This window comes from Amblyomma americanum, unplaced genomic scaffold (genome assembly GCF_052857255.1).
Source record: "Amblyomma americanum isolate KBUSLIRL-KWMA unplaced genomic scaffold, ASM5285725v1 scaffold_13, whole genome shotgun sequence".
Classification (NCBI taxonomy): domain Eukaryota; kingdom Metazoa; phylum Arthropoda; class Arachnida; order Ixodida; family Ixodidae; genus Amblyomma; species Amblyomma americanum.
The window spans coordinates 1,902,644-1,912,510 of NW_027526485.1; the positions used below are offsets into that span (position 1 = coordinate 1,902,644).

Here is a 9,867-nt window from a genome sequence, read left to right on the forward strand (position 1 = left end):
CGCGCCCTCGCGAAAGTATTGAACACGTACAAGGGAGACGGCCGCAGACTCCTGAAAGACTCATGACTGAAGAAAAAGGAACGCCGACCAAAAGGTTGTTGTTTAAAACGAAGACGTTTCGGCTTCCATACGGAAGCCTTGATCATTCCTGGAGGCGAACTACCCAAAGATAGAGAAGGGCCAGTACCCGGTGCCCGAGAGGTACGACGGACACGACAACGAGCAGCTGGACCGGCCGTTTACCATGACGGAACTGTGGACAGCGTTAGATGAAAGTAACAAGACAAGTTCACCCGGAAGCGACGCCATGTCTAACAAACTACTCAACAACATGAGCGGACAAGCGCACCCTCTTAGAGCACATCAAGGAAGCCTGGGAGAGCTCGCGGTTGCCGCAGGAATGGAAAGACGCCCAGGTCCGCTTCACTCCAAACCTCGGCAAGGCCCTCACGATAGACAACATGCGGCCCATCTCCCTCACGTCGTTCGTGGGAAAGGTGATGGAGCGCATCTTTCTTCGCCGGCTGCAGAAGCACCTTGAAGGAACGGATCAGATGACGCAGGTGATGTACGGCTTCAGGCAACATTTCAGCACTCAAGACGCGATGATCCCACTCCACGAACTGGTCGTCAAACCGGCAATGAGGCACGCGAAGCGCGGGATACACGCCCTCAACCTGAAGGGAGCGTTTGACAATGTGTCCCACGTGAGCGTGTTGCAGTCTGAATAAGACCAGGTGTGGCCGAAAGACATTAGGAGCACATAAAATATTTTCTGTCAAACCCAACGGCGACCATCAGGATAGGGAGGAGAAGTCGGACCCTGTAAAGGTCGGCAATAGGGGCACCCCTCAGGGATCGGTCTTGTCGCCCCTGCTCTTTAATCTGGCCCTCCTGATCTCCTCAAGCGAATAGAAGGCATGGACCACACTTTCTACGCCGACGATATTACTGTGTGGACGGCCCGAGCCGGGTTCCATGCCTGTATGGATGAAGCCTTGCAGTGGGAGGCAACTACCGTGCACGAGTACGCAAAGTTGTGCGGACTGAGCTGCGCTCCCCAGAAATCAGAGCTGCTCATGATCCAACCGGGAAAATTCAAGGAGCTGCCGCCGAACGTGATCATCACCATCGGCGGAACGGCCATCAAGCCAACACAACAGATTAGGCTTCTCGGCCGACTACTTCAGAACGACGTTAAGGCACACACCGCAGTCACAAATATAAAGATGACAACCGAACAGATATTTAGTATCATTCGGAGGGTATCTAACAGAAACCGAGGCCTTAAAGAAGACGATGCCATGCGCCCGGTACGCGCGTTCGTCATGTCGCGGGTTACCTACTCCGCTCCGTACCTCTAGCTGACGAAGGCGAAAAGGGACACCCTAAGCACGATTCTTCGTAAGGCGACGAAGTAAGCACTGGGCATGCCCATACACTCGTCCACGCAAAGACCGCTAGACATGGGCACCCACAACAAGGTGGAGGAGCTCATCGAAGCCCACCTCTCTAATCAGAGAATCCAACTGAGTCACACGGAACACGGACGAGCCGTCCTACCCAAGATAGGATGGCAGATCGAGCCAGTACCCATTAACGCGGCCCTTCCGGATGCCTGGAAAACAACCATTCCGACTAAACTCCTTCCCCGGAACATGACGCCGGGGGAGGACGACGAGAGGCGCACCGCGCGGGCCAGAGCCATAGCTCCAAAGCTGAAAGAGAACCCCAGGGTCCTCTACGCGGAGGCTTCGCTCCGAAAACGCAGTCACCGTGCAGCGGTGGTGCCTACGACAAAAAACAGGCTGATCGTCAGCGCGTCCCTGAAGAAAACAGACCCCGCAGTTGCCGAAGAAGCGGCCGTGGCCCTCGCACTCGCAGAGCCGATCCTGGACACCGTGGTCACCGACTCAAAGACTGCCTACGGAAGCTTCCGCAGGGGGATAATCTTATCTGCGGCCCGAGTCATTCTATCCAAGTGCAAGCCTCCGGGTAGAGCCATATAGCTCGTGCTGGTCCCGGCTCAGTCGCAAGTAGCAGGCAACATCATCGCCGACTACCATGACCGAGAAATGTCAACCGGGCCGAGCACGAGCCGGAAGAGCAGCCGCACCCGGTTATCAGCTTTCGGGACATTACCCGGATGTACCGAGATTAAAGGTGCAGACTGCCAGAAGCACACCCTAAACTCACCAGGCAAGAACAGACGATCCTGCGTCGAGCGCAGACGGGATCGCTTGCGCATGCGTACTGATGAACCGCACGTACCCTGCGGAACACGATATGTTCTGTCCTTTCTGGAAAAGAGAAAAGGACACCCAGCCGCACGTCTTGGCAGAGTGCACGGAAATCAAGACCCCCCTCCTCCCTTCCCGCCAGCACCACCAATCGTCAACCCCTTGAGCGATGGGAGACCTTGTTATCCAGCCCCGCCCTACCGATTCAGCTCGCACTGACGGAGAGGGGCTAGCAGCCGCATGGAATATATGGGTCCCGTAAATAGGGAACCACCCCGTCTAGCACCTGCGTGCACCACCGATTTATTTAGGGCCCAGCAAAAGTTGATTCATCATCCTCATTATTTTAGCTTTCGGAAATAGTGTACGACCAAAAAAATCTTTACAAAGATCAAGTCGTTACAAAAAGGGAATTGAGGGGAACGCTCGCAGTTTTCTAGTGCACCACTGACTCGAACCTAAGTGATAAATGTTTACGTAAGAACCGGATTGCTTGAAGGCATAGAAGCAAAAAAGCGTTGCTTGTATTACAATTACTGACGCCAGTGTTCAGAGAGGCGCATGAATTCACGAATTTTTTCCCTTTCATAAAAGGGTCTACTTTTTCTTCTGAATGCGGATGAACCAGATTGATTTTCATGATATGCAGACCTTTCTTTCGTGTATATTGTACTGGATCCAATCAAAAGCAGTGGAGCCTTTCGGTTTTGTGAACCAGTACGTAAGCACTGGGTGGGGTGTTAAAATTGGCAAACCAAGAGGCAAGTGATCCACCAATAGCGTGCCAGCTTACGTAAAACTTGTACGAATAAATGTAGAGACAGCTGAGAACGCAGTGTAAAATGCGGATTTATTAACAAGTTACTTGAACCAAAGTTATAAAATAAGAGATATGCGTTATCTGGAATAGGTTTTCCTTCCACTTGCGCCATCCAAGGAAATTATAAATCCCACCGAGTCATATCATTAGCTAAGAACACCTTTGCGAAGGTAGTACTACAGTTGATCCTCATGATAACGTAACGGCTTACAACGAAATAACATAAATAACAAAGGAACGACGCCTCTCCCTAGAAGCTCGGCTAACACTGCCTATAACGAAGATGGGGCTATAACGAAGGAATCGCAGCTCCCCTTTGACTTCGTTATAACGAGGCCTAACTTTACTTTCTTAATGCCCCAGTGCACGTATTGAAATAGTAGATGTGGTTGAGACCTGTCGATTCAGTATTTCTGGCGGCAACATACTTTCTGCGCGTTTTTTCCACAGCAAATTAATAAAGATAGCAAAATATGAAGGAAATCTCGCGCATTCTGCGCTACACAATTGCAGCCTGCGCAACCGTGTTCTGAAGTTGTGCTGAGTGTGCGATATATCGCACAGTACACGGACCTCTAAAATTTCGGCTTCCATCAAAATTCAGCCGCTACGGCAGGGATCGAACCCGCGTCTTTTGTGCCAACAGCCCAGCGCCATAACCACTGAGCCACCGCGGCGGGTTCAAGGTTTACTGTCGCTACAGTAGACTTGTTAAAATAAAACAAAAATTTGGTTTTATTTTGATTAAGCTTAGGTTTCTTGCAACCAGAATACATCTTCCTGCATGCGGAAATCCTTCCGCGAGCTTTATGTGCCAAACGCGTTTCGTCTTCCTATTTGAAACTGCGCAAGGCGATGAAATAACACTTCTTAGCTCGCTGCTTTTTAATATTCGTTTGACACTACTTGTTCTGATGTGGTGTTTTCATCCCTATTCTATGATTACAGGTTTTATGCTTCCTTTTCAAGATACCCGGTGAGAGTTGAGGAGACACTGCACAGCTAGCCTTTCATTTCGTGTCCTCCAGCGTATCGAGCGAGGCGTCCACTTATCGTTAGAAGTTTATGTAGTCGCGAATCTTTGCAGTGTTTGTCCATTCTTCAAAGCTACTGTAGCACCGCTTTATCTCTTTTTTGCGATGCAAGACGCGACCAGATTTATCTCCACTGATCGCATGCAGGCAGACGTGACTCTACTTTGTTCCAGAATAATCTAGTAACTTTGCACACCGTATCTTGAAAATTCGCTATCAGCTTTAAATTGAGCACGGCTGACAGCGGCGGGTATTCTGTTCGACGACTTCCGAGAACCCTTGTTGCTACGCCGTCGCTGAGTGATTGTCTATTGCGGGAGCAATTTAACCCAAATGAAGAGTTTTGTTAAGGCACGATTTTCGCAGCCTTTCTCCTCTACGGACTGCAGTCACAACTTCATGACAATATCGAAGGAAATTCTTGCACTTTTAAGTGAGCATTTCTCAGCACGACAGGATTTGTCAGTGTATGGTCACCTTTATGTAATTTCTTCGGCGGCTCCATCATTATTCTGAGAGTGAGGACTGTATTAAAAGGGCCTAACGCCAGCACATGGCCTCTCCACCACCTACCCTATTTCTGCGAGACATCAGAGCATATTGTCATTTCTTTCCCATTGGCATCTGGATAAATGGTGGTTGATCTTTTGATGGGATTCACCACCAGCGCAACTGTTTAGAGCTGGAGAATGTGGAGGCTACATGTGAGAGACTGATGGGGTTTGCAACTTTTGCAGAAGTTCCTGCGCTAGCCCGCTCTTGGCAAGAATGGCCCTGTGGATGCTTTAAAGAGGCGCCACTCCCACTTCTTGAAGGAGCGTTTCTATTTCGCCTATACGGTGGGCTTTTCGTTTGGACAATGACGCACTCTGTTTAAAGCCTTTTTACAGCTGAGGCCGCCGCTGTGGCTTAGTGGTTATGTAACTATGCTTCTGACCCCAAAAACGCGGATTCGATCCCGGCTACGGCGGTCGCATTTCGATGAAGGCGAAGTACTAGAGGACCGTGCACTGTGATTATTTCAGTGTACGATAACGAATCTAAGGTGGTCGTAATTATCCGAAGCCCTCCACTACGACGCCCTCATATCCTGAGCTGCTTTGGGATGATAACCCTATAAAGCAAAAACCACCTTTGCGCAGATAACTACAATGACAGCGCGCTCTGCAGCGGTTGCGTTTTAAGAGGAGGGAAAGTTAATCACTTAAAAAGACAGTGGTGTCTTCCTGTGATTATGTGCTCCTGGTGTCACCAATTTACGGGTACACCAGACCCTAAAAAGATTTTACCTCCCCATTAAAAAAGGATCGTGAAATCAAGCTCAGACAGAAACGCGGGACCACGAAAGGATTTTTCAGGTTCTTCGCGGGCAACGCGAGAAAATATATTTCAGGCAATCGCGTGCCGCCTAAACATTTCGTTCCTGGTTTACATCGCAAAGATTTAAATTTTCAAAACATATCATTTTCATTCTTGCAGGTGTTCACAAGGCGTAATCTGAAGAGATCATCGGGGATTTTCGCCATACGGACGGGTGGTGAAGTTAACCAGCAACCCTTAGGCCGAATCAGCCACGCCCCCCCCCCCTCCTCCATAAGCCCTAATTGGAATTACCATGGACTTTCAGCAGGAACCTAACCCCCAAGTGAAAAACGGTGAGGGGGATTGGGGGGGAAGTCGCTTTCGCCGCTTCCGGCCTCGAGAATGGGTCGCAGTGAACGAGTTCACTGAACCGCGCTTTCTACACATGGGACGCGGTTCAGAGATTTTACAGATTTGTCATATTTCTACAAAACAGAGCGACAGCACACAAAGCTGTACTTGATAAATACAAGAGTACAAAGAGATATTGCAACACTGTACTCGTAAATCAGCAGCCAAGGAACAAAAAAAAAATTCTAACCGCCCTCTGCGACATTCTGGCGACTTGAATGTTCGCGGGAGGGTCCGACCCCAAGACTATCTTCTGTTCCCTAGATCATTCGTGGCTCGCAGACAGACTTGTCGCTGCGGAAGTCGTGCGGTAGAGCCTTCTTCTAGGTAGCACTCATACGTGTATACGGATTTTATGCGTGTATAGAGATTTTTCTTAGCGGTATAATTTTTAGCAGTGTCATAGGAACAGCACAGTAAATCAGGCTTGGAAACTCATGTTCTCATCACATATGGGAAATTTGCGCAGCGTGTTTTTATCTTTTTGCTCGGGTAAAGAGCGGGTTTCTTTCCGCATTCAACCTTCTGAGTCGTGAATACTATTCTCTAATGTTTCACAAAACGTTACGTCTGAATTCTGAACTCTTGAATGCGCCTTTGTGAGGTGCCTTGAGCGCTTTAATTAAAATTCTCAAGAATTTTCATAACCTCAAGAGAATTTCCTACCATGGATAATATGCTTCTCTGGCTATATCGTAGTTTTTCGAAGTTTAGAGAACGGGTATGTATATGACCACCAAGTTGAGTAGTTGAGTCCGATCAGCCACACCATTCGCCCTGGCATCGTCGTTTCGTAGTACGTAGGTACACGAAGCAGAGGCCTGCATTTGTGGATAAAACGCAAACTTGAGAGCAGTTATTTCGTCAGATGGTGTTGTGTACATATTTCCAGGCAACTCTTCTGTTTACGCAGAAAATATCTCCTTTCCCTTAAGCTTGTACTTCACTCGCTCTTTGACACCTAACTGAAGTGGATGCATATTTCCAACCCAGATAAATCACGTGTATTCTTTGCGTACGCTTCTCTCTTTGTTTTTTGTTGCATTATTGGTGATAATTTGGATAGTTCTTATAAACACTTGTACAGTGTATTTTTGGCTTTCATTCATATCGACAGTGTAAAGTTTTCTTTTTATGAATGGCTTGGCTGCAATTTTTTTTATTTCTGAGATCGTGTATTACAGCATTTCACACGAATTTCTGACGCCTCTTAGTTTTGTGCGAAGTGCGTAGACATATTGATCTACTCAGATGAAATACTGATTTCAAAAGTGGCGATCTGAATAATGTGGTGTTAATATAGAATGAATTCTAATGTTCTCTAGTAACTGCGCCACCGCGGTTGCACAGCAGATGTGGAGCTCGGCTGCGGCTACGTTCAAATCGACGCTGGTCGCATTTCTATGGGGGCGGAATGATACAGGCCCTTGGTCTGCCTGATGTCAGTGCACGTTGATCAACCCCAGGTGACCGAAATTATCCGCAGCCCCTCACTACTGCATCCCTCATAACACGAGTCGCATCGGCATGTGAACCCCATAAGACAAAACAAAACTGATGGGCTTCGAAACGATACAACCATTGTACGGTCTAAATTTAAAGGGTGGCCAGAGAAGAGAGTAACCGCGTTTTAATCGGCATACATGTAGCCTGGGGCTACACAGAGTGCGCAAACATCAGACGCTGCCACAGCTATATATTTGCGTTATGCACAATGGGACGAAAAAAGCTATCCCCTTCCGAGGGCTATCAGAGCTGCATTTGAAAGCCGGGCAGCCCAAATCGCATTACCGATTGTGCGCGTATCGCGGCTTAAAATGCATTGTCCTCGCTTGAAATTTTTTTGATAGTTTGAGTATTCGTCGATGTGGTGCATTTTCTCACTGTGTCTACATACTGTGTGTTGTTTAGCACCAGTTTGTTACAGTGCGTTGTGCCAAATGGTGTGGCATTTTTGAACCATTGCACGAAAATGTCTAATGTGGTGGTACTAAACATCAGATCTTCCCTAAAGTACACTTTTTACCAACGTTGATTTCAGATGTTGCATCCAATCCGGAATACCCTCCTGCGAGTTCTGTTCTACAATCGCCGTCTACCTCTCGGCCCGGATGTGTGATGCATGGAAATTGGAAGTACCAGGGCTCTTCGATGGCTACGAATGAAGAAAACTCTGTTCAGTATCAGAACCCTGGCATAACAGGAGAGCCCTTACGATGCCCCCATTGCCCGTACACTTCTACGAAACACGCCGATGTTAAGAGACACATCAATACGCACGCCCCAGGAGAGAAATTTAAATGCCCCCTGTGCTTAAAGGCGTTCGCTACGTCCAGCAACCTTAAAAGGCATATGTCCTCCCACACTGGGGAAAAACCATACAAGTGCGAAAACTGCCTTTTTGCAGCTGTTACAAATAGCCAGCTTGTTCGGCACAGGCGTATGCACACAGGCGATAAACCTTACAAGTGCGACAACTGCCCGTTTTCAGCGGCTACAAGTGGCGACCTAGTTCGGCACATGCGTAGGCACACAGGTGAAAGACCCTACAAGTGCGACAGGTGCCCTTATGCAGCAGCTAGAAGTGACCACCTTCTTTGGCACATGCGTGGGCATACAGGCGAAAAACCCCACAAATGTGAAGTGTGTTCGTATTCGACGATTCAGAAAGGGCATTTAGACCGTCACATGCTTACGCATAAAAGCGCTGAAGGCTTTCATTGTAGTCTATGTTCTTTAGTGTTTTCAAGTATCCAGAGCCTCAAACAGCACATCTCCGGCCACAGGCTGTGAATTGTTTAATAATACGCGCGTGTGATGATGAAACTGGGTAGAGGCACAACACTCCACGCAGAAATAATTATCCATTCATTGCAGACACGAGGGAAGTATTAGGTTATATGTGAAATATAAAGTTTACATCCACCGTTTTTGAACGACATTGTTACCACGAGGCGGTGTTAGCAAGAGCTTTGCAGGTTCGAGTCATTAACATCTAATTAATCTGAGCTATTTTAGCCTTAGACAGAGCGCATTAAGTGCACCGATTTTTCTGCAGAACAGCTGTTGGTGTGTATTGTGGATAATTTTGATACCAATAAAGTGGAGACTTCAAATACCACCGTCGTTCAGCGCAAACTCTTTCAAAATTTGACAGTGCAACTTATCGCAAAACATATTCCTCTTTATTTAGAACATTTATTCACTAAATTCAGTATATTTATGGCGTACCATATGCCCTGTGGTAAGGAAGTTTAAAAGCAACCCATAAAGCATTTAGCGCAGTTAATGTTCAACCAGATAAAGCGTTTGGCAAGCCGCTACTGCAGTAGATGTGCTTCTTTCAGCCGCTGCCGCGTCCGGCTAGATTTTCGGTCATATGATAGGAAACATTATTTGCAAACTAGGTAAGCCGATTAACAGATGCTCACTCTACTCCTGCGCGCATAATGTTCTTGCCCAACCAGTCCTATTCATCGCATGCCTTCGTTGTGCAAGGGCCCCTGGCCTTCCCAGATGGCATATTGCGTGTACAAAATTTAGCTCGAATACTTATATTTTGAAAGTCATTGAATACCGCCATCTTTTTCGATAGTGCTGCGCGCGTTCATGCGTAGCGTTGACGAGTGCAGCAGGTGCTCTTAGTGACCTGAGGAGGCTCTAGTCTAAAGAAGAAATCCGGAGGAAAATTGCCCGACAAGTAGACGAGGAGTGAGCACGGACGCCTCGCAATCGTCAATTGATGTCAGATTTCTTTGTAATTAAAAAATTCTGCATCAATAGATATCGCAAATTGGGCTTTCAATATCATGGTACGTATATTCCGCGGGCTCGTAGCCAATGCCTTTGTTTGGAACTGAACTTATAAACACACGACATCGCGCCTGGCTGACTGCACAAGCGAAAGAGAAACAATCGTGTCCTGAGAAGAGCAACACCACAATGTTGCGAAGTACCAATTAAGGGCTGCATAACACAATGGAGACCAATGATTTCATTTAAACCGTCATTCGGGACACATTTTGACCGACTCCGACAAACCGATTGCCTCCTAAGGACA

At 47.5% G+C, this 9,867-nt stretch overlaps 1 long non-coding RNA gene across 1 annotated transcript in view; it reads left to right on the forward strand.

The window, feature by feature from the left end:
- The window catches only part of LOC144111910 (uncharacterized), a 33,191-nt gene extending 24,282 nt beyond the window's left edge, over window positions 1-8,909 (forward strand). Inside the window, exons 2-3 of the long non-coding RNA XR_013310154.1 lie at window positions 5,574-5,749; window positions 7,849-8,909. This is a non-coding gene — a long non-coding RNA (uncharacterized LOC144111910). The remainder of the gene's footprint in view (window positions 1-5,573; window positions 5,750-7,848) is intronic.
- Window positions 8,910-9,867: the final 958 nt, after the last annotated feature.